At 35.6% G+C, this 24,905-nt stretch overlaps 1 pseudogene; it reads left to right on the forward strand.

Moving 5' to 3' along the window:
- Nucleotides 1–3,650: 3,650 nt before the first annotated feature.
- LOC118928694 (olfactory receptor 5F1-like) lies at nucleotides 3,651–24,525 on the forward strand (annotated as a pseudogene).
- Nucleotides 24,526–24,905: the final 380 nt, after the last annotated feature.

The following is a 24,905-nucleotide window of genomic DNA, read 5'->3' on the forward strand; positions in this document are numbered from 1 at the left end:
ACAAGAATTGAGGATGTCAGTGAAAATTTCAGTGAAATAGAAAATATGAAAAAGAGCCATTCAGAGCTGAAAAATACAATAACTGAAATGAAAAATACACTAGAGGGAATGAATAGTAGACAGCAGCAGCTGAGGAAAGCATCAGTGAGGTAGAAATTGGCAAGTGCAGAGTAACCAAGCTGAGGAACAGTGGAAATAACCATATTTAAAAATGAGAAGATGCTAAGAAAGCTCCACAACAATTTCAAATGAAACTATATTTGCCCCAGGAGGATATTAAATATCCTAATCCCAGAAGGAGAAGAGAGAGACAAAGGGATAGAAAATCTATTGTAATAAATAATAGCTGAAAGCTTCCACAGTCTGGGGAATAAAATAGACATCCTGGTCCTAGAAAGCAGAAAGCCCTTAATACAATGAACATCAGGAAGACAATACAAAGAAGAATAGTAACTAAAATGGCAAAGATTGAAGATAAAGAGAGAATCTTAAAAGCATTAGGAGAAAGGAAGACAGTTACTTACAAGCTGAACTTCATAAAGCTATCAAATTTATTAGCAGAAAGTTTACAAACCAGAAGGGTGTGGTATGAACTATTCAAACTACTGAAAGGGAAAAATCTACAACCAAGTATGCGCTACCCAGCAAGGCTGTCATTTAGAATTGAAGGAGAGATTAAAAGTTTCCCAGATAAACAGAGGTTAAAAGAATTCATGAATATTAAAACAGCCTTAGGGGATATGTTAAAGGAACTTTAGATGGAAATATTTTGTCAAAATATTTTTCATCAGTGAAAATAAACTTACAGTAAAGGTAGTATACCAATTACTTACAAAACAAGTATGAAGTTCAAAACACAAAAGTAGGAAAAGCAACTATAATGACATAAAAAAGATGCAGGATATAACATATACATAAACTGTGGAGGAGGAATAGGAATAAAAAATTACTATGTTTGGAGTATGTTTGAAATCAAGCAACTTATTATAGTCTTTTATATATTTAATAAACTGTCTATGAATCATATGGTAACCACAAATCTAAAGCCTATAATAGATAAACAAAATAATGAAAAGAAAGGAATCCAAGCAAAACACTAAATAAAATCATCAAATCACAACGGAAGCGTGCAACAGTGGAAGGATGCAAATATAACACAAAGAAGAAAGGCAGAGACAGGAATTACAAAAGCAACCAGAAAACAATTAACAAAGTGCCAATAAATACATACCTATCAGTAATTATGTTAAAAGTGAATGTACTAAATGCACCAATCAAAACAAGATAAAGAAACAAGACCCATTTGCATGCTAGTAAAAGATATTAATATCAACATAAAGACATACATAGACTGAAAGTGAAGGGATGAAGAAAGATATCCCATACAAATAGAAGAGAGAGAAAAAAAGGAGTAGCATTACTTATATCATGAAAAATAGACTTCAAAACAATGAAATGAAAAAGAGATAAAAAGACATAAAATTATAAACAGATCAATCCAAGAAGAAGATATGACAAATATAAGTATCTCTGCACCCCAATATTGGATCAGATAATATCAAAACAAATACTAACAGACCTATAGTGAGAAATAAACAACAACACAAAAATAACAGGGGATTGTAACACCCCATTTATATCAATGGAAAGAACTTTCATAAAGAAAATAAATAAACAGCGGCACTGAATGCCACATTATTATAAATGGATTTAACAGACATATAAAGAATATTCCATCCCAAAACAGCAGAGTTCACACTCCTCTCAAGTTCACATGGAACATCCTCAAAAACAGATCACATATTAGGAAACAAAAAAGCACAAACTCAAGTTTAAAACTGTATTAAGCATCTTTTCATTACAATGCTATGAAAGATTAAACTAATTTCATGAAGAAAACCAAAACTAATTACATGAAAATATATATATATATATATATATATATATATATATATATATGGAAACTAAACAACATGCTTCAAAATAATCAATGAACAAATGAAAGAGAAAATAAAACAATACCTGGGGACAAATGAAAACACACAAAAAATAGTTTAGTATGAGAAATGCAGCAAAAATGATTCTAAGATGGAAGAACAGCAATACAGGCCTAACTCAAAAAACCAGAATAATCCCAAATAAAAAATCTAACCTCAAAACTAAAGGAACTGAAAAAAAAGTAAACAAACAACAAAGTTAGTAGAGGGAGGGACATAATGAATATTGTGCCATAAATAAATAAAATGGAAAATAAGAAAACAATAGAAAAATAATCAGTGAAACTAAGAGCTGGTTCTTTGCAAAGATAGGCAAAGTAGACAATCCCCCAGCCACACTTTTCAAAAACAACATAAGATAAAAATAAACAAAATCATAAACATAAAAATCTTATCTGTCATTTTCCTTATTATTCCTACTGTTGAGAAAAATGTTGTATCTGTGTTTTCTAATAAAGGTCCCAGTTCTGCCTATATTCATAGTTATATTAAAATCCATAATTAAGAGCAATACCTGGCTCATATGTGTTCAGTATATGTTTATTGAGTGAATTATTTTGAGGTACAGAGAGATACTATTGTAAGAGCCCTTGTACCACATGGCCTAACACTGTTCCATTTAACAGATTCAATTTTTGGCCTAGGACAACTGCTGAGTTGTAATTTATGAAAACATTTAACTGAAATACTATATGGGATTAAACCAGCCCATTTTATTATTGGGAATACCTTGTGGGCAATAAATAATCTTGTGCTATCATTTTATCACTGTGTGTTGTATGAAAAGAGTCTTAAAAACAAAATTATGCATTGTAAAATATCTATTTTAGTATAATTCAATGCAAATATGTAAAGTTCAGAGAGACGTCTGTATCAGGTGGTATCAATTACATAATGTAATTTTCAGTACTTACTATTTCCAAATGTGTTCTGAGAATCCATTCTAAATTGCTTCATAGAGTTAGTTGCTCAAGTATTATGTATGTTTCTGACCAAGAAGAACCTTTTTTGTGCTACAACTTTGCTGAAAGCTTTCTTCACATCTTTGATCTGTCAGAGTGTATATGAGAGGATTTACCAAAGGGGTGACCACACAGTAGATCACAGAGACCACTTTACCAATGGTGAAGTTGTACTTGGCTGGAGGCAGACATTGACAAAGATGATGGTGCCATAGAAGATGGTGATGGCAGTGAGGTGGGAGGCACAGGTGGAGAAAGCTTTCTTCGAGCCTCCAAGGAAGACAGTCTGATTATTGTTACCACCACGTGTTCATAGGATGACATGGTGAGAAGAAAAGAACTGAGAATCACAACAGAGCTACATGTGTAGCTCAAGGCCTCCACCAAGAATGTGTCTGAGCAAGAGAGTTTATAGGTGGGGTCTGAGTCACAAAAGAAATGGTTGATCTTCTGGGGACCACAGAAGTTCAGATGAGAGATAAGTACGGTAGATAGAAGAGGGGCAATGAAGCCCCCAATCCAATATCCAGTGGTAAACTGCAGGCACACTGGAATACTCATGAGCAGTGAGTATCTTAGAGGATTGCAGATGGCCAGGCACCGGTCTTAGGCCATCACTGCCAGTAGGATGCACTCGGTAGCTCCCATGGAGAAAAAGAAGTAGTACTGAGCTATACAGACAGACAAAGAGATGGTGACACCATGTGACAGGCAGGTGGCCAGCAGTTTGGGTACTGTGACTGTGGTGTACCAGATCTCCAGGAAAGAGAGATTTCTTAAGAAAATGGACATGGGCATCTGGAGTGTGGGCTCCATCAGAAGTGAATATGATGAGGGTGTTTGCCACGAGGAAAAGCAGATACACAGTGAGAAACATCACAAACAATGTGAGTTGCAGGTAGAGAATACCAGGAAACCCAAGAAAAATGTACTTGGTCACTGTGGTCTGGTCTGTCACCTCCATAGCTCATCCTCTCTGATCTGGAACCAACAAAGCCCAGATGATGGATGAGCAAGAATGGGATATTTTAATATTCATTTACTTCATGATGATAAAAGACCTCTAAACATATTAAAATTAATGGCTACCAAAAACATAATTGTTGTCTTTATAAACATTTTACATGGAACAGGTCATTTAATTAAAAAAATTAATTTTAAAGGTTAATAGTAAATACTTGACCAACATGAATATTTTACCAATGAAGATACTAAGGAAAGACATTATTTTCCCTAAGCTACATCACTTTATATGGTGGGGCACATTGTACTCAGGTGGAGTGTTTTAGAATACTACAGTGCAAATTAATTCATAAAATTAGTGGCTGTTGCAAGAACATGACATTGTTCCATCAGTAAGTACGTCCCATTCCAGACACTTAAGATGGTGAAGAAATCAGCACCATGCATATCAAAGGCCAGTGATCACAGCTGGATCTCAGATGGAGCTCCTGGGCCACACCTATTGCCTTAGGAACCCAAGGCATTGCTGCAGTATGGACATTACGGCCCCTATCCCACATCATCTCTCAGGGCTGGGTGCAAGATAGGAACTGGAGGAAATGCCATCACCAGTAAACAAAGCAGAAAGTAAGATTCAACATCTATACAAATATGATTTTTTCATAAATATTCTTCTAAATTCTATTCTTGGCTTGTTTTGCTTCAGAATAAGTTCAACCATCAATTTTCCTACACTGATTGGGAACAGTCAAGCAAATAACTTTAAAGTCAAAATTCTAATATTTCTTCAATGGATATACAGTTTTTTCTATAGCTTAGCTATTATGAAAGAACATTTAATATGAGATATACCCATTTATGAATTTTTGAGTGTATGATACAGATTTTATAACTATATTTAAGTGTTCTTTCTAAAATAAAAAAAATACAGAAATCCTTTTTGTAGAGAAAGTTTTCCAATGAATGTAATATACACATGTACTTCAGTACTTTAGCTCCAAATATCCACATGATAAGTGTATAGTAGAAAAAATTATTTGATTCCATAGTAAGAACTTTGCGGTATATATTCAATACAATTTTTACTATTTTAAAAATTCCTTGCCATAAAGGTGAAGACTTGATAGCTCCTATATCACAGTGAAAAAATCAGCAAAATGAAACATGAAGGCAATTATGTTCATGTCTACACATTTCTGTGTTAAACCCTTAGGAAACTCCCAAACATAAAACTTTATGGAAAGATGTGTGAAGGCTTCATGCCACACCATTACTGTTTCCTATTGTGCACTATTGATGTATTATTATATATATATATATATATATATATATATATATATACACACACATACATGATTGAAATTATTAGTTCGACCTGGTTAAAATTGAAAGTATGTTAGTATGGTCTAGGGATATTTTATTTATCCCACTAAATGAACCTCTAAATATTAATTTCCTAAAAATATTAACACTTCCCATATTATTCTAAGTAACAAAAATAAATACATGCATTTCACAGGCTAGAGCAGTTTTCAAAAATATTTGAAAATATTATGACTAACAGTCACCTAGAATTTATAATTTAAGAAAATCATTCGGATGAAAAAACCAGGACTGATTTTTTAAATAGTTTCCCTGAGATTGATTCTTTTTTTAAAATTTATTTTATTTTATTTTTTTCTTTATTTACTTTTTCTTATTTTGGTATCATTAATCTACAATTACATGAAGGACTTATGTTTACTAGGCTCCCCCCTTCACCAAGTACACCCCACATCCAAGTTCACAGTCACTGTCCATCAAAATAGTAAGATGCTGTAAAAGCACTAAATGTCTTCTCTGTGTTGCAAAGCCCTCCCCGTGCCCCCCTCAAAACTATAAATGCTAATCATAATGCCCCCTTTCTCTTCTTCCCACCCTTACCCCTCCCATCCCACCCATCCTCCCCAGTCCCTTTCCCTTTGGTAACTATTAGTCCATTCTTGGGTTCTGTACTTCTGCTGCTGTTCTGTTCCTTCAGTTTTCTTTTGCTCTTATACTCCACATATGAGTGAAATCATTTGGTACTTGTCTTTCTCCACCTGGCTTATTTCACTGAGCATTATACCCTCTAGCTCCATCCATGTTGTTGTGAATGGTAGGATTTGTTTTTTTCTTATGATTGAGTAATATTCCACTGTGTATATGTAACACATCTTCTTTATCCATTCATCTACTGATGGACACTTAGATTGCTTCCATATCTTGGCTATTGTAAATAGGGCAGCAATAAACATAGGGGTGCATCTGTCTTTTTCAAACTGGAGTGCTGCATTCTTAGGGTAAACTCCTAGAAGTGGAATTCCTGGGTCAAATGGTATTTCTATTTGACCATTTTGAGGAACATCCATACAGCTTTCCACAATGGTTGAACTAATTTACATTCCCACCAGCAGTGTAGGAGGGTGCCCCTTTCTCCACAACCTCGACAACATATGCTGTTGTTTGTCTTTTGGATGGTAGCCATCCTTACTGGTGTGAAATGATATATCATTGTGGTTTTAATTTGCATTTCTCTGATGACAAGCGATGTGGAGCATCTTTTCATGTGTCTGTTGGCCATCTGAATTTCTTCTTTAGAGAACTGTCTATTCAGCTCCTCTGTCCATTTTTAAATTGGATTATTTGCTTTATGTTTGTTGAGGTGTGTGAGCTCTTTATATATTTTGGATGTCAACCCTTTATCAGATATGTCATTTATGAATATATTCTCCCATACAGTAGGATACCTTTTTGTTCTATTGATGGTGTCCTTTGCTGTACAGAAGCTTTTCAGCTTGATATAGTCCCATTTGTTCATTTTTGCCATTGTTTCCCTTGCACAGGGAGATATGTTCAAGAAGAGGTCACTCATGTTTATGTCTAAGGGAATTTTGCCTATGTTTTTTTCTAAGAGTTTTATGGTTTCATGACTTACATTCAAGTCTTTGATCCATTTCAAATTTACTTTTGTATATGGGTTAGACAGTGATCCAGTTTCATTCTCTTACATGTAGCTGTCCAGTTCTACCACCACCATCTGTTGAAGAGACTTTCATTTCCCCATTGTATGTCCATGGCTCCTTTATGGAATATTAGTTGACCATATATGTTTGGGTTAATGTTTGGAGTCTCTATTCTGTTCCATTGGTCTGTGGCTCTGTTCTTGTGTCAGTAACAAATTGTCTTGATTACTGTGGCTTTGTAGTAGAGCTTGAAGTTGGGGAGTGAGATCCTCCCACTTTATTATTCCTTCCCTGGATTGCTTAACTATTCAGGGTCTTTGGTGTTCCATATGAATTTTTGAACTATTTGTTCCAGTTCATTGAAGAAAGCTGTTGGTAATTTGAGAGGGATTGCATCGAATCTGTATATTGCTTTGGGCAGGATGGCCATTTTGACGGTATTAATTCTTACTACCCAAGAGCATGGGATGAGTTTCCATTTGTTAGTGACCTCTTTAATTTCTCTTAAGAGTGTCTTATAGTTTTCAGGGTGTAGGTCTTTCACTTCCTTGGTTAGGTTTATTTCTAGGTATTTTATTCTTTTTGATGCTATTGTGAATGGAATTGTTTTCCTGATTTCTCTTTCTATTAGTTCATTGTTAGTGTATAGTAAAGTCATAGATTTCTGTGTGTTAATTTTGTATCCTGCAACTTTGCTGAATTCCGATATTAGTTCTAGTAGTTTTTCAGTGGAGTCTTTAGGGTTTTTTATGTACAATATCATGTCATCTGCAAATAGTGACAGTTTGACTTTTTCTTTACCAATCTGGATTCCTTTTATTTCTTTGTTTTGTCTAATTGCCGAGGCTAGGACCTCCAGTAATATGTTGAAAAACAGTGGGGAGAGTGGGCATCCCTGTCATGTTCCCAATCTCAGAGTAAAAGCTTTCAGCTTCTCGCTGTTCAGTATGATGTTGGCTGTGGGTTTATCATATATGGCTTTTATTGTGTTGAGGTACTTGCCCTCTATACACATTTTGTTGAGAGTTTTTACATGAATGGATGTTGAATTTTATCGAGTGCTTTTTCAGCATCTATGGAGATGATCATGTGGTTTTGTCTTTCTTTTTGTTGAAGTGGTGGATGATGTGGATGGATTTTAGAATGTTGTACCATACTTGCATCGCTGCAATGAATCCCACTTGGTCATGGTGTACGATCCTTTTGATGCATTTTTGAATTTGGTTTGCTAATATTTTGTTGAGTATTTTTGCATCTATGTTCATCAGGGATATTGGTCTGTAGTTTTCTTTTTGGTAGGTCTTTGCCTGGTTTTGGTATTAGGGTGATGTTGGCTTCATAGAATGAGTTTGGGAGTATTCACTTCTCTTCTATTTTTTGGAAATCTTTGAGGAGAATGGGTATTATGTCTTCTCTGTATGTCTAATAAAATTCCGAGGTAAATCCATCTGGCCCGGGGTTTTGTTCTTTGGTAGTGTTTTGATTACTGCTTCAATTTTGGTGCTGGTAATTGGTCTGTTTAGATTTTCTGTTTCTTTCTGGGTCAGTCTTGGAAGGTTATATTTTTCTAGGAAGTTGTCCATTTCTCCTAGGTTTCCCAGCTTGTTAGCATATAGGTTTTCATAGTACTCTCTAATAATTCTTTGTATTTCTGTGGGGTATGTCATGATTTTTCCTTTCTCATTTCTGATTCTGTTGAGTTGTATTGACTCTCTTTTCTTCTTAATAAGTCTGGCTAGAGGCTTATCTATTTTGTTTATTTTCTCAAAGAACCAGCTCTTGGTTTCATAGATTTTTGCTATTGTTTTATACTTCTCAGTTTTATTTATTTCTTCTCTTATCTTTATTATGTCCCTCCTTCTGCTGATCTTAAGCCTCATTTGTCCTTCTTTTCCCAATTTCGATAATTGTAACATTAGACGATTCATCTGGGATTTTTCTTCCTTCTTTTAATATGCATGGATTGCTATATACTTTCCTCTTAAGACTGCTTTTGCTGTATCCCACAGTAGTTGGAGCTTTGTGCTGTTGTTGTTGTTGTTTGTTTCCATATATTGCTGGATCTCCATTTTGATTTGGTCATTGATCCATTGATTATTTAGGAGCGTGCTGTTAAGCCTCCATGTGTTTGTGAGCCTTTTTGCTTTCTTGGTACAATTTATTTCTAGTTTTATACATTTGTCATCTGAAAAGTTGTTTGGTAGCATTTCAATCTTTTGGAATTTACTGACGCTCTTTTTGTGGCATATTATGTTGTCTATTCTGGAGAATGTTCCATGTGCACTTGAGAAGAATGTATGTCCTGTTCCTTTTGGGTGTAGTGTTCTATAGATGTCTATTAGGTCCATCCGTTCTAGTGTGTTGTTCAGTGCCTCTGTGTCCTCACTTTTTTTCTGTCTGGTGGATCTGTCCTTTGGAGTGGGTGGTGTGTTGAGGTCTCCCAGAATGAATGCATTGCATTCTGTTTCTTCCTTTAATTCTGTTAGTATTTGTTTCAGATATGTTGGTGCTCCTGTAGTGGGTGCATATATATTTATAATGGTTATATCCTTCGTTGGGCTGAGCCCTTTATCATTTTGTAATGTCCTTCTTTATCTTTTGTTACTTTCTTTATTTTCAAGTCTATTTTCTCTGATACTAGTATTGCAACACCTGCTTTTTTCTGTATGTTGTTTGCATGAAATATCTTTTTCCATCCCTTGACTTTAAGTCTGTGCATGTCTTTGTGTTTGAGGTGAGTCTCTTGTAAGCAGCATATGGATGGGTCTTGCTTTTTTATCCATTCTATTACTCTGTGTCTTTTGATTGGTGCATTCAGTCCATTTACATTTAGGGTGATTATTGAAAGGTATGTACTTATTGCCATTGCAGGCTTTAAGTGTGTGGTGCCAATGGTTCAAGGTTAGCTTCTTTACTATCTTACTGTCTAACTTAACTCACTTGTTGAGCTATTATAGACGTGGTCTTATGATTCTTTATTTCTCTCCCTTCTTATTCTTCCTCCTCCCTTCTTCATATGTTGGGTGTTTTGTTCTCTGTTCTTTTTAGGAGTGCTCCCATCCAGAGCAGTCTCTCTAAGATGCCCTGTAGAGGTGGTTTGTGGGAGGCAAATTCCCTCAACTTTTGCTTGTCTGGGAATTGTTTAATCCCTCCTTCCTATTTAAATGATAATCATGCTAGATACAGTAATCTTGGTTTGAGGCCCTTCTGTTTCATTGCATTGAGTATATCATGCCATTCTCTTCTGGCCTGTAGGGTTTCTTTGAGAAGTCTGATTTTAGCCTGATGGGTTTTCCTTTGTAGGTGACCTTTTTTTCTCTCTGGCTGCCTTTATTACTTTGTCTTTTTCTTTGATCTTTGCCATTTTAATTATTATGTGTCTTGGTGTTGCCCTCCTTGGATCCCTTGTCATTGGAGTTCTGTGTACCTCTGTGGTCTGAAAGGGCGTTTCCTCGCTTAGTTTGGGGAAGTATTCAGCAATTATTTCTTCAAAGACACTTTCTATCCCTTTCTTTCTCTCTTCTTCTTCTGGTACCCCTATAATGCGGATATTGTTCTGTTTCAATTGGGCTCTGAGTTCTCTTAAAATTCTTTCATTCCTGGATGTCCTTTAATCTCTCTCTGCATCAGCTTCTCTGCACTCCTGTTCTCTGTTTTCTAGTCCATTAATGGTCTCTTGCATCTTGTCCATTCTGTTTTGAAGTCCTTCCAGAGCTTGTTTTATTTCTGTCTTCTCCCTCCTTAGTTCTTGCACATTTCTCTGCAAGTCCATCTGTATGGTTATGACTTTTGTTTTGAATTCTTTTTCAGGAAGACTGGTTAAATCTATCTCCCCAGGTTCCTTCTCTGGGGAAGATGTAACAGATGTCAAAGCTGTCTGGGTTAGCCTTCTCTGGATCAAATTTTTTGCCTTTTCATGTTGATAGTTGCATTGGTGAGCTAATTGACTTTCTGTCTTCTGGGAAAGCCAAGGTTTTCCAATAGGTCCTGGCCTTTCTTTCCTGGGACAACTGCGACCCCTAGTGGCTTGTGTTGGGCAATTGCATATACACTGGGTCTCTGTATCTTGCCTGCCGGTATGGAGGAATCTCCCTTGCTGTGGGGGTGGCCAGCGCCAGGCCGCTGCTCTGCTATGGCGGGGCCCCGGAGGTTTAATGGACAGGGGGCTCTTTGACTGTTTACCTCCATGGGGGGGTCTCAGATTTGTTGCCCAGGGGTTTAGTGCACCCGGGGTTCCCTGGAATTTCCAGCTGCTGTACTGTGACCCGGGAAGCTTCCATCCAGCTGTGGTATCCCTGTCCTTTAAGACTTTCAAAAAGCATTCGCTTTTCTTTGTCACAGGGTTGCCAGCTTCAGGACCTGCTCAAAGTTCTTGCTGGCCTGTTTCCCTAGTTTCCAGCACCCCATGTATGCACTGTGTCTCTGCTCTGGTGCAGATGGATCAGGCTGGGTGTTTAGCAGTCCTGGGCTCCCTCTCCCTCCCCACTCCAACTCCTCTCCTCCCGTTGGGAGCTGGTGTGAGTGGTGCTCGGGTCCCGCCGGGCTGTGGCTTGTATCATACCCCTTTCACCAGACGCTGGGTTCTCCCAGGTGTGGATATAGTCTGGCTGTTGTCCTGTGTCTTCTGTTCTCTCTTTAAGATTAGTTGTATTTGTTGTATTTTCCAAAATATATATGTTTTTGGGAGGAGATTCCCACTGTCCTACTCCCGTCACCATCTTAGCTCTGCCCCTCCTGATTTTGATTCTTTAGTTCCATAGGAAATATATTAACATTTATATTATTCATATAAGACCAGAAGTCCAAGGTATCTTTTATTGTGATTATTTAATGAACATAGCAGGACTATCTTTCTCCTAGCATTCACAGAAAGAAATCAAATAACTATTTGGAAATAATGTATGTAGTTCTTTGACAACAGATTCAGGTGAACATCATCCCAAAGACAATATCCCTCTTATTTTTCTAAAAGACATCCCAGTTACTAATTCTGCCTTTCACACAAGTAGGGTTCTACACTCCCAAGTTGTATGTAACTTAAAGAAGGGACAAAAAGATAGAGGAAATTAATTTTAAATCATTTAACACTTTTGATAAAAATAAAATTACATATAAAGAGGAACTATAGCTTATAAGGTACAGTTATATGACATAAGCTGCAGTTCATATATAAGTTAGTTACTCATTTTGCATGACAAAGGAATGTCTGAGAAAGAACAGTGCCTCAGATTACAGAATATCCAAAATTATAATACTCTGTTATGTAAATCCATTACTCCCCTGGAAAGTAAAAAATGACATTGTTTATGTGTCCCCAGGTATACTCACAAGCCGTTATTCCATTTGTTATTTTCAGAAATGGAATATTATGGGAAAATTTTGTTTAAACTCTCCTTTTCACCGAGCTCTGTATTAGAGCACACTACTTTCAATTTGTTCATAAGAGAAGAAAGCTAATTAATTATGCCCTGCTGCATCATTGGCTGTGTCGTCCCATCTATGGAATAAATGAACACTAAATTCCTCATTTTTTTTCTGAATTTTCCCCTCTGTGGCCAAGATGCCCAGAAAAGCCTGCTCTGCGATCTCCCCTGTGAGGATGAATGGGCTCATGTCAGCTTTGAGACTCAGAAGTTTGCCCTGCACCTTGAGACATTCGTGTAGATTCCCAGAGGACTTTCCTTTGGAGAGGGTCAGAGTCCTCTTCCTTAGGGACCAAAGGAAGAAGAAACTATGGAAACTATTAAAAATGACTTCACAGGAAAGGAAGGAATAATGTCCTAAGTGGTTTCTTTAGCTCCCATTCCCCATCTTATTTACCCTTCATTTTTGATTGCAGAATTGTATTCCTCAATATTTCAGTCACCATAAACACAGCCAGAAAATCATATTCTCTAGCTAAAAAGCTAATTAAGAGATTAGCCTGGATATCTCCCTTTACAGTAATACACTGCAAAAAACAACCCTGGCTTGCATCTCTATAGCAAATGCTTCAATGGAGAAAGCATTAATCAGATGTTCAGGAAAATTATGCTTCCTACTGGAGTAGATACCAAGATTGAGCCACCTCATGAGACATTTATGTATGAGAGCAGAGTGCCTATATGAAAATGGTAAAAAAAAAAACCTGATGAAATTTGTTAGCAGAAGAGAACACCAACGTAGAAGACTGAATAGAATAAGTCTAGATGATATCCACATATGTATAGTGACAAGGGAATTTACAATATAACTTTAAGCTTGCCTAAATAGTTCAAGAAAAAGAATATGTTGTTTAGCATGTTTTGTGGACATTAGTTAACCCCTATATAAAATCAAATAAAAATTCAATTCTTAGGCATAAACGCCAAGTACATCAGACATTTACCCATTAGGGAAAGAAATTGTAAACCAGTGGTTATAAACGAGGCAGTGGAAGTCACCAGGAGATACTTGAAAATGTGTGGAACAATCTGTTTACAGTGATATGGAATGTTGGTGGCATGTATGGGTATGGGCATGAGTGATTATAATTATCTAAGGCAGCCAAATTCTATACCCAAAGGTAAATGTTTGAATAGTGTGTATTGTACTGTTGTTGGGTGGGATTTCTATACATACATCTGTTAAGTTTATTTGGTCTAAAGTGTGGTTTCATTTCAATGTTTCCTTTTCTGATTTTCTGCCTCTGATTTTCTTTCGATAGCTGAGAGTGTGGTCTCCCCTTATTATTTATTGTTGCCTTATTCTACGCTCAGATTTGTTAATACTTGCTTAATATCATTTGGTGCTCCAAAGTTGGGTATGTGTATAATTTTTAAATTTATTTTTGAATATAGTTGACCTACAATATCATATTGGTTTCCAGTACTCAGCAGTTATATATATTATTAAATCCTCACCCCAATTAGCATAGTTCCTGGCAACATATAAAGATGTTACAGAACTGATTACATTCCTTATGCCGTACTTTCATCCCCATGACTAATTTATACTGTGTTTTGAGATTTTGTGCTCTTTATCCCCTTCATCTGATTCACCCACCCTCCCCAACCCATCCCCCATGGTAACCAATGGCTACATCTCAATGTCTATGACTATACTGTTGTTCTGCTCATTTTCTTTTGTTTTATTTTTAGATTCCACAAATAAATGAAATCATCAGGTATTTGTCTTTTTCTGCCTGGCTTATTTCACTCAGCATAATACCGTGTAAGCCCATCCATGTTGTCACAAATGGAAGGATTTCTTTATGTTTTATGGATGAACAATATACCACTGTATATATGAACCAGATCTTCTTTATTTATAGCCAATAGATGTATTTACAGACACTTTGGTTGCCTCCATATCTTGGCTATTGTAAATAATGTTACAAACATATGGGCTTATACATCTTTTAAAATCAGAGATGCTGTTTTCTTTGAGTAAACTCCTAGAAGTGGAAATACTGGGTGGTAAGATATTTCTCTTTTTAATTTTTGAGGAACCTCCATATTGTAGCTGCACCAATTTACATTCCCACCAACAGTGTAGGAGGGTTCCCATTTCTCCACATCCTCACCAACACTTGTTATTTCTGATCTTTTGGATAGTGGCTATTCTAGACAGTACTTTTTAAAACTCTAATCACTTAGAATATTAAGCTCTGTCAGAAATATATGCCAATTAATTTTTTTCCTTTAAGATACCCTTTGCTATTTTTTTGTATGCCTCATTATTTTTTGTGGATTATGGATGTTTTCTTTTTATAACATGTTAATACCAGAAGTTGTATTGCCCTTTCCCATATTTTTCTGATTTTTTAAATCGATGATGGTTCTAATTGTCCATTTATTTAAGTACCACTCAACTTTAAACACTTTTGCTTTATGTTTTACTGCTTCTTTGTGCTTTAGTTCACTATAGTTTGGGTTTAGCTAATATTTATATATATTTTTATTAAAATGTAGTTGACATACAATAACATATTGGTTTCAAATATACAACATAGTGAATCAATAGTTACACACATTATTAAATCCTCATCCCAACTTGTGTAGATACTGTCAACATAGAAAGATGTTACAGAGCCTTTGACTGTATTCTCTATGCTGTACTTTCATCCCCATGAGCAATTTATTTTTTGATCGAGATTTTGAGCCTCTTTATCCATCCCCTTCACCTACTCACTCCAGCCCCTCCGCCACGGTAACCAGCAGTCACTTCTCAGTATCTAATTGCAGCAATATCACGGAAACGTTAAAATCTCTTGAAAGACACAAATTATGGCAATTTCCTCTATAAAAACGTGCAAAACCTGATTAGTCATATTTTGTAACTATATTCTGTAATTAAATATCCTCCCAAATAGTATCACTGGGCAGGCATTTATGTGAATAAAAGCAAGAGGAATATCTTCATGAATATGCCATTAATATCCTCATTAAAACACAGTAAAATAAAATCTAGCAATATATTAAGGATCATAAATCATTGCCAAAAGGAATGTAAGCAAGAAATGTGAAGGGGGTTTAACATAGAAATAAAGCACATAGAAATAATAAATCTTAAGAATGTTATAAATATCTCAATAGAAGCATTTGTAGCATTGGAAAAATTCAAACCTTTTGTGTTTTAACAGCAAAAAGCACACTTATCAAACTATAATAAAAATGGTTTTCATGAATTTAAGAAAGACATCCTATTTGTTAAAAAATAAGCAAAACACCTGTACCTAATACAACAATTAATAGTTGACCACTAAATCCCTTATTTTCTGATTAAGGACAAGAGAGCAATATCTAATCATAATATTTTACTAGAGGTCCTGGGAAGCATAATATGGCAAGTTAATTTAATATAATCATTCTTATAAGTAGGAATATTGATTGGAAAGAAGGAAGATAGGCTTATTTGTATATAATATTGCTTACATATAAAATCATAAGTAATGTATTTAAAAACTACCAGAACTAGAAAATGAATTTAGTTAGATCAAAGATCAAAAGGTCATTAAACAAAAATCAACTGCATTTTTATAACAAAAATTAGAAAGTGAAATATGAAAAACACTACTTTAATAGAACACATTTTAACAAAGTGTATAGAAGGTCTTTAATTTTAAATATATATGGGGGAGCTTTGTGCTTACATATATAAAATAGTGCTAAGAGAAATTCAAACAGCCAAATAAATGGTAAGATATACCATATTCATGCATCAGATCACTCAAAATTCCAGTGTGTGTGTGTGTCTGTGTGTGTGTGTGTAAATTTATGAGATGCTTCTGAAATGTTTAGAATAGGAAAACTATTTTGAGAACATAAAGTTGGAGGATTTTTACTGATTTCCAGGTGAAATATAAAGTGATGTTAGTAAACACTATTATTTGCCTAAATTTAAACAAATGCTTCATATAGAGTCATGAAATAGACCCACCGTTTCATAATTTTCCAATAAAAAAGCAAAAATTCAGTGAATAAAGAATTGTACTTGTTAAAATAGCATAGAAAATCGATTCTGGAAATATAAAATCTGAAATTTCCCTTTATGCCATGCACAAAATTCACTAGAAAAGACTCATTACCTAAATGTAAGATTTGAAACTACAATTTTCTAGAAGAAATATCAAAAACATCATAAACTTGTAGTAGTATGTCTTATATAAGACCCACACCACCAAGTATAAATCATAAAAGATTAAAATGGTAATATTGACTTCATGAAAATTAAAACTTTTGTTCTTTAGGAAACATTGCCAAGGAAATGAAAAAGAAAATAAAAACTGAAAGAAAAATATACACAAACACATCACACATACCTATAAATGGAACTAGAATGATTAAATAATGGGGTAAAATAATCAATTTTAAATGCCCACATTTGGGCACTTGACAAAATGTCATAATAAATGGCCAGTGAACACCTGAAAAGATGTATCATTAGTCATCAGAAATGAAAAGTGAGAAATGAGATACACTGCACACACACTAGAACAGCTAAAATTTAAATGGGGCAATATCAAGGGTGGATGAGAATATGGAAATGTAAAATTTTGCAACAATTTTGGAAAAGCCATGGTAGTTTCTTACTAAGCAAAATAGGCACTTACCACATCTTGGCAGTTGCACTCCTAGCTATTTAATCAAATGGAAGGGCGAATGATTGTGACAAGGATTTGTACATGAAAATTCAGTGGCTTTTTTCTTATTAATCCCACATTGGAAGCAGTCTAAATATCTACCAAAAGGTAAATAGATGCTTAAATTATTGTGTACTTGTTTAAAGGGATGCAACTCAGCAATTGAACAGACTTACAAAACAACTCAGCATGGAAAAATCTCTAAATTATGATGTTGTAAGAAGCTTGACACAAAAGAATACATGATCTATGCTTCTGTATGTGTGAAAATCTGGAGTAAGCAGGGCTAAGCAATAGTAACAAAAACGAGAGCCTTGGTTGGTTGGGCCTAATGGGATAATTGAATGAGTGCATGAGGCATGAGGAGACTTTCTGGAATGAATAAGAATGTATCTTTCTTGATAGCAGTTGTAATTACATAAATTTGCCACATCAAACCTATATGTGTAATAGGTATATTTTATCATATGCCAATTAGAGCTCTAAAAGTTCATTTAAAAATTATCCTCTATACCCTTAGCACAGTGATCCTTAGTGGGATCTCTATTAATACCTTCAGAGGGCTTTTGGTATTTTCAAGACAATTTTCTTCATGCCCATTCCAATACATGAAATTGACATTCCATGTTATTGCAAACACACCACCTCCACACATTTTCAAATATCTCCTGGTGACTTACACTTCCTGACAGCCTCTAGTTGATACTTTCTTTAATAGACATAAAGATATCATCTAGATTTGTTTTATTCAGTCTTATAGGTAGCTGTTTTGTTCTCTTTTAATACCAAGTTTTTACAGACTTTTATACCCTCTTCACATATTCACTAAGGCCCTAGAACATAACTGTTACATGAAATGGTTCCATCTGCTAGAGTGGATGACAGTTTCCACATTCAGTCAGCAAGTGCTTTTCAGTTTAGTTATTTGCTATAAAGAGATGTCAAGTAACGAGAGACGTATTTGCTTGTCTGGTTTTGACTTTGTTTTGTGGCTTTCTTATTGGAAAAGAAGACTATTTCTGATCTATGTTGTACTTTGGATGTTGGAGAATGCTATATTCTGGTCATGGCTTGTGGTGACTGAAATATTGAGAGATGCCATTCTACAATCATATTTTGAAGGGTTAATACCAGAGGCAGTGGCTTCTAATGCCGCCAGTTGGGAAGACATTCTTTCCACTACCATGAAGGCATTTCTAATGGTTCCCAAAGTTTCTTTATTCTTCCTTTGATCCGAAGGGGAAAGTTCTCTGACCCTCACCACACGAAAATCTTCAGGGAATCTATGTGGACGTCCCAAAAGAGAGAGCAGATTAATGAAACTCAAGATTGATGAAATCCTAATTCTTCTCACAATGGGATCTGAGGTAATGCCTTTCTTTGCAGCTTGATCGCAGAGGAGAAAAAGAAAAAAAATAAAGAAATTTGATGTTTATCTATAGCACAGATGGTGACCCACAGCCAAAGGCACAGCAGGGAGGAGCTTCCATGGCTAATTCCATTAAGATCCAATTGAATGTGGTGTACTCTATTGTACAGCCTTGTTGAAAGGGAGGATTTAAAAGAAATTTAACTAATAACATCCCAGTCCTGAAAAATATTTCAAACAGAATATATGCTGTGTGTATATCTGTGAGCGTTAATCTGTGTAATTCATTTGTCTAGAGTAATAGAGTTCTATAGCAATTCTTTTATAACTTTTATAATGTGTAATCTAAGGCAATATACTTTCTCAGGTATTCATTTAGCATGTAGGATGAGTGACTATAGTTTAAAAATTAAAACACGAAATAAATAAAAATTCTATGTAAGATACTTTTTATAAGTAAAAGTTATTTAATTTTTATAAAAGTGTATATTTTTTTAAAATGAAATATCCCCATCATCCAGTTTCCTCCTAAGGTTCTATATAGATAGACAGTGTATAACCCTAATCTTTGCTATAGGCAGAGTTAGATAACCATCACATCTTTTACAAAAGAAAATAGATTTCTCTTTGTGATGATGTGCCCTTGATTCTGTTCTAAACCTCCACTTATATAATTTCCAAATAGTTAATATGTGATTAAAGGTAGGAGAAGAAGTGTTATGTAATATCCTTTTCATAATAGCAGTAAGAAATACTTTGGAATCTTGACAGTAAATTAATAATATAAATGCTAATAATTTACAAATGGAACCAAAAACAAAATCAGGGAAAGGTTTTTTAAAAAACAAGTCTAAGTTCTTTCCTTGAAATTTTCTTAAATTTAAAATTCTACATTGGTTGCTAGTCATAATACTTTGCAAAGATTTTGAATAGTGGTATAGCCTGCAAGAAACAAATTTTAGTTTTACAAAAAGTCAGGATTTTTATAGTATTAAGATCTACAGATTGGGTTTCCGAGACAAATAAAATATCCCTTGGCCATACTAATTTAAATTTTAACCAGATGTAACTAAAATTTTTATAATGTATATTTTGAAAACTTCTGTGGTGTCAACAGGGCACCTCAGAGACCATTAATATTATTGCATAAAATCTGTACATATTTTTCAATAGTATTTCGAGATTCAAAATCTCCATAAAAGTTTAATCCAGAAATATGTGAATATGAATCCAATAGTCTTCACAATTTTTTCAGCCAGTTTTTCATTATGATATAAGAGATAGTAAGTCTGTATCTTTATTATAGGAATTTTTAAAAATGGTAAAAAATATGTATTATTGTTACGTGGAAGAAATAGATATGAGCTGGTGGAGAGAGAATAGGCCAGTAAAGCTCACTAAAAGGGACTCAAAGAGTTAACAAGATAAAACTAGAGAGCCAGAAAAGTAAGAGTTAATCCCTGTAATAAAAATTATTATATATAAAAATCCCTATGATAAGTCTGTCTTCACCTACCTTGCCTCTCGTCTGCTCCTCCTTTGGACTGTATGCAAGTAAAACTGCTGCTCTGCTTCCCTGCTGTGTCTCCGCCCCTCAGTTCTCTGGTGCAGTGGAAACAGGAACCTAGGAGAGCAAACCGAAGCCCCCTAACATTAGCATATTGCATATGAAATAATTTATGTATGAAAATAATACATATATATAAAAAAAGCTTTTATTATTGCTACTAATACGTTACCACTATACTTTACAGCTACCATCTGGATGTTTTGGCCCTAAAGCACATGTATCCATTGGAAAAATTGTTTTTATAAAAATGATACTTATCTATTTTTTATTTTGATAAAAATGCAACATAATTATAACTAGCATATTGTATTCTTATATTTGCTATGACTCTATGTCTCATATAAAGTGTTCTTATGCTGTGGAAAGAAACTCTATGTCCTCTAAAGGATTAATGGACTTTTGAATTTAAAATTATTAGCTTGGAGTTTGTACCTCTTTATCCCCTTCACCTTTACCACCCACCACTTCATCCTCTTCCACACAAACTTCAAATTATAAAATAAAGTAGTCATAGGAATGGAAGCACAGCATAGATAATATAACTAATAATACTGAAATATTTTGGTGTGTTAGCAGTGTATAACTATATTTAGCATGGTGATCATTTGGTAATGTACATTTGTCACTATGTTGTACATGAGAAACAAATATAGTATTGTATATTAAGTAGTTCTCAATTTAAAAAAAGAAAATTTTATGGTCGATTGTTTCCAACCAATGTAGAAAAACTGGGGGATACACTGACTTAAAAAACAAGTATCTAAGAATAGTAAGATTTTTACAAAATATTTTTATTTTCTTTGCTTACATGCACATAATATATACATATATATGTGTATATATATATATATATATATATATTTTTTATTTTGGTATCATTAATCTACAATTACATGAAGGACACTATGTTTACTAGGCTCCCCCCTTCACCAAGTCCCCCCCACATACCCCTTCACAGTCACTATCCAGTGGCATAGTAAGATGCTATAAAATCACTACTTGTCTTCTCTGTGTTGCACAGTCCTCCCCGTGCCCCCACACACTATACATGCTAATCATAATGCCCCTTTCTATTTCCTGGCCCTTATCCCTCCCTTCCCACCCATCCTCCCCAGTCCCTTTCCCTTTGGTAATTGTTAGTCCATTCTTGGCTTCTGTGATTCTGCTGCTATTTTGTTCCTTCAGTTTTTCTTTTTTCTTATACTCCACATATGAGTGAAATCATTTGGTACTTGTCTTTCTCCACCTGGCTTATTTCACTGAGCATAATACGCACTAGCTCCATCCATGTTGTTGCAAATTGTAGGATATGTTTTTTTCTTATAGCTGAGTAATATTCCATTGTGTATATGTACCACATCTTCTTTATCCATTCATCTACTGGTGGACACTTAGGTTGCTTCCATATCTTGGCTATTGTAAACAGTGCAGCGATAAACATAGCGATGCATGTCTTTTTCAAACTGGAGTGCTGCATTCTTAGGGTATATTCCTAGGAGTGGAATTCCTGGGTCAAATGGTAAGTCTACTTTGAGAATTCTGAGGAACCTCTGTACTGCTTTCCACAATGGTTGAATTAATTTACATTCCCACCAGCAGTGTAGGAGGGTTCCCCTTTCTCCACAACCCCATCAACATTTGTTTTTGTTTGTCTTTCGGATGGTAGCCATCCTTACTGGTGTGAGGTGATATCTCACTGTGGTTTTAATTTGCACTTCTCTGATGACAAGCAATGTGGAGCATCTTTGCATGTGTCTGTTGGCCATCTGAATTTCTTCTTTAGAGAACTGTCTATTCAGCTCCTCTGCCCATTTTTAAATTGGATTATTTGCTTTATGTTTGTTGAGGTGTGTGAGCTCTTTATATATTTTGGGTGTCAACCCTTTATCGGATCTGTCATGTATGAATATATTCTCCCATACTGTAGGATACCTTTTTGTTCTATTCATGGTGTATTTTGCTATACAGAAGTTTTTCAGCTTGATATAGTCCCACTTGTTCATTTATGCTTTTGTTTCCTTTGCCTGGGGAGATATGTTCAAGAAGAGGTCACCCATGTTTAGGTCTAAGAGATTATTGCCTATGTTTTTTCTAAGAATTTCATTGTTTCATGACTTACATTCAGGTCTTTGATCCATTTGGGGTTTACTTTTTTGTATGGGATAGACAGTGATCCAGTTTCATTCTCTTACATGTAGCTGCCCAGTTTTGCCAGCACCATCTGTTGAAGAGACTGTCATTTCCCCATTGTATGTCCATGGCTCCTTAATCGAATATTAGTTGACCATATATGTTTGGGTTAATGTTTGAAGTCTCTATTCTGTTCCATTGGTCTGTGGCTCTGTTCTTGTGCCAGTATCGAATTGTCTTCATTACTGTGGCTTTGTAGTATAGCTTGAAGTTGGAGAGTGAGATCCCCCCCCACTTTATTCTTCCTTCTCAGGATTGCTTTCGCTATTCGGGGTCTTTGGTGTTTCCATATGAATTTTTGAACTTTTTGTTCCAGTTCATTGAAGAATGTTGTTGGTAATTTGATAGGGATTGAATTGAATTTGTATATTGTTTTGGGCAGGATGGCCATTTTGACAATATTCATTCTTCCTAGCCAGGAGCAAGTGATGAGTTTCCATTTGTTAGTGACCTCTTTAATTTCTCTTTAGAGTGTCATAGTTTTCAGGGTATAGGTCTTTCACTTCCTTGGTTAGGTTTATTCCTAGGTATTTTATTCTTTTTGATGCTATTGTGAATGGAATTGTTTTCCCGATTTCTCTTTCTGTTAGTTCATTATCAGTGTATAGCAAAGCCATAAATTTCTGTGTGTTAATTTCGTATCCTGCAACTTTGCTGAATTCCGATATTAGTTCTAGTAGTTTTTCAGTGGAGTCTTTAAGGGTTTTATGTACAATATCATGTCATCTGCAAATAATGTCAGTTTGACTTCTTTACCAATCTGGATTACTTGTATTTCTTTTTAACAAAATATATTTCATATACATGCTGACTACTATTCTGTTTTCTAGATATACAGTTCATTCATGTATAAATTTACTCCTAAATTCTGAAAGATGGCATATAATGAGAGTCACAATGTTAAAACCAAAGCAGCCCTCTGTCTTCATGAGGAAACTGGCATGGCTTAGGACCTCTGTTCTAAAGTCCTCTTTACTGGATCTCCAGGTCTCTGACCAGCATTGTTGTGGATATATTCATCATCTAATGTTTAGGGTGTGTATTCCTCCAGGACGGACAATGCCATGTTCTTCTAGTAGCCACGTTTCTGCATGGATTAGCTCAGATTGTGACCCTTCATATTCCCCTACCTGGATACAAATTCTACCCCAACACTTAATGTGATGAAACTGAAGGAAAACTGCTTCCTCCCTTAATATCTTCATTTGCAGAGTAGATTACTAGATTATTTACTTTGGAGATGTATTATTTAAATTAAATGAGCTAATTCATGCAAACTGTTTATAAAGACAGCAATTATGTTTCTGGAAGCCAGTAATTATAATGTTTGGCAGGCCTTTATCATCATGAAGTAAATGAATATTAAAATATCCCATTCTTGCTCATCTATTATCCGGGCTTTGTTGGTTCCAGATCAGGGAGGATGAGCTGTGGAGGTGACAGACCAGACCACAGTGACCAAATTCATTTTTATTGGGTTTCCTGGTATTCTCTACCTGCAGCTCGCATTGTTTGTGATGTTTCTCACTGTGTATCTGCTGTCCCTTCTGGCAAACACCCTCATCATATTCACTGTTGTGATGAAGCCCACACTCCAGACGCCCATGTACATTTTCTTAGGAAATCTGTCCTTCCTGGAGATCTGGTACACCGCAGTCACAGTACCCAAACTGCTGGCCACCTGCCTGTCATGGGTGTCACCATCTCTGTGTCTGGCTGTATAGCCCAGTACTACTTCTTTTTCTCCATGGGAACTACCAAGTGCATCCTCCTGGCAGTGATGGCTTATGACCAGTACCTGGCCATCTGCAACCCTCTAAGATACTCACTGCTCATGAGGATCCCAGTGTGCCTGCACTTCTCTGCTGGATTTTGGACTGGGGGCTTCATCACCCATCTTGTGCCTACCATACTAATCTCTCATCTGAACTTCTGTGACCCCCAGAAGATCAACCATTTCTTTTGTGACTCAAACCCCATCTATAAACTCTCTTGCTCAGACACATTCTTGGTGGAGGCCTTGGGCAACACATGTAGCTCTGTTGTGATTCTCAGTTCTTTTCTTCTCACCATGTCATCCTATGAACACATTGTGGTAAAAATAATCAGACTGTCTTCCTTGGAGGCTCGAAGAAAGCTTTCTCCACCTGCGCCACCCACCTCACTGTCATCACCATCTATTATGGCACCATCATCTTTGCCAGTGTCCGCCCTCCAGCCAAGTGCAACTTCACCATTGGTAAAGTGGTCTCCATGTTCTACTGTGTGGTCACCCTGTTGGTAAATCTTCTCATATACACCCTGACAAACAAAGATGTGAAGAAAGCTTTCAGCAAAGTTGTAGCACAAAATAGTTTCCTCTTGGTCAGAAACATACATAAGATTTGAGGGATCAACTCTATGAAGCAATTTAGAATGGATTGTCATACCACATTTCAAAACAGTAAATACTGAAAATTATGAGATTGATACCACCTGATATGGACATCTCTCTGCACTTTACATTTTGGATTGAATTATTTTAAAGTAGAAATTCTGTAAATATCTTGTTTCAATGTTGTCACTGTGTAACGGCTCAGTGATAAAGATGTAGATACTACAAACTCACTGCCCACAAGCCATCCCCAGTCAGAAATAGACTGGCTTAGTCTCATGCAATGTTTCCATTGAATGTTTTAATATTTTAATCTTATCAGCAATCATGGGACAAAAATTACTTCTGCTAAATGGTGCAGAGTCATGGAATCTGGTCGTTGACTAACATATAT

This window comes from Manis pentadactyla, chromosome 13, assembly GCF_030020395.1.
Source record: "Manis pentadactyla isolate mManPen7 chromosome 13, mManPen7.hap1, whole genome shotgun sequence".
NCBI lineage: Eukaryota > Metazoa > Chordata > Mammalia > Pholidota > Manidae > Manis > Manis pentadactyla.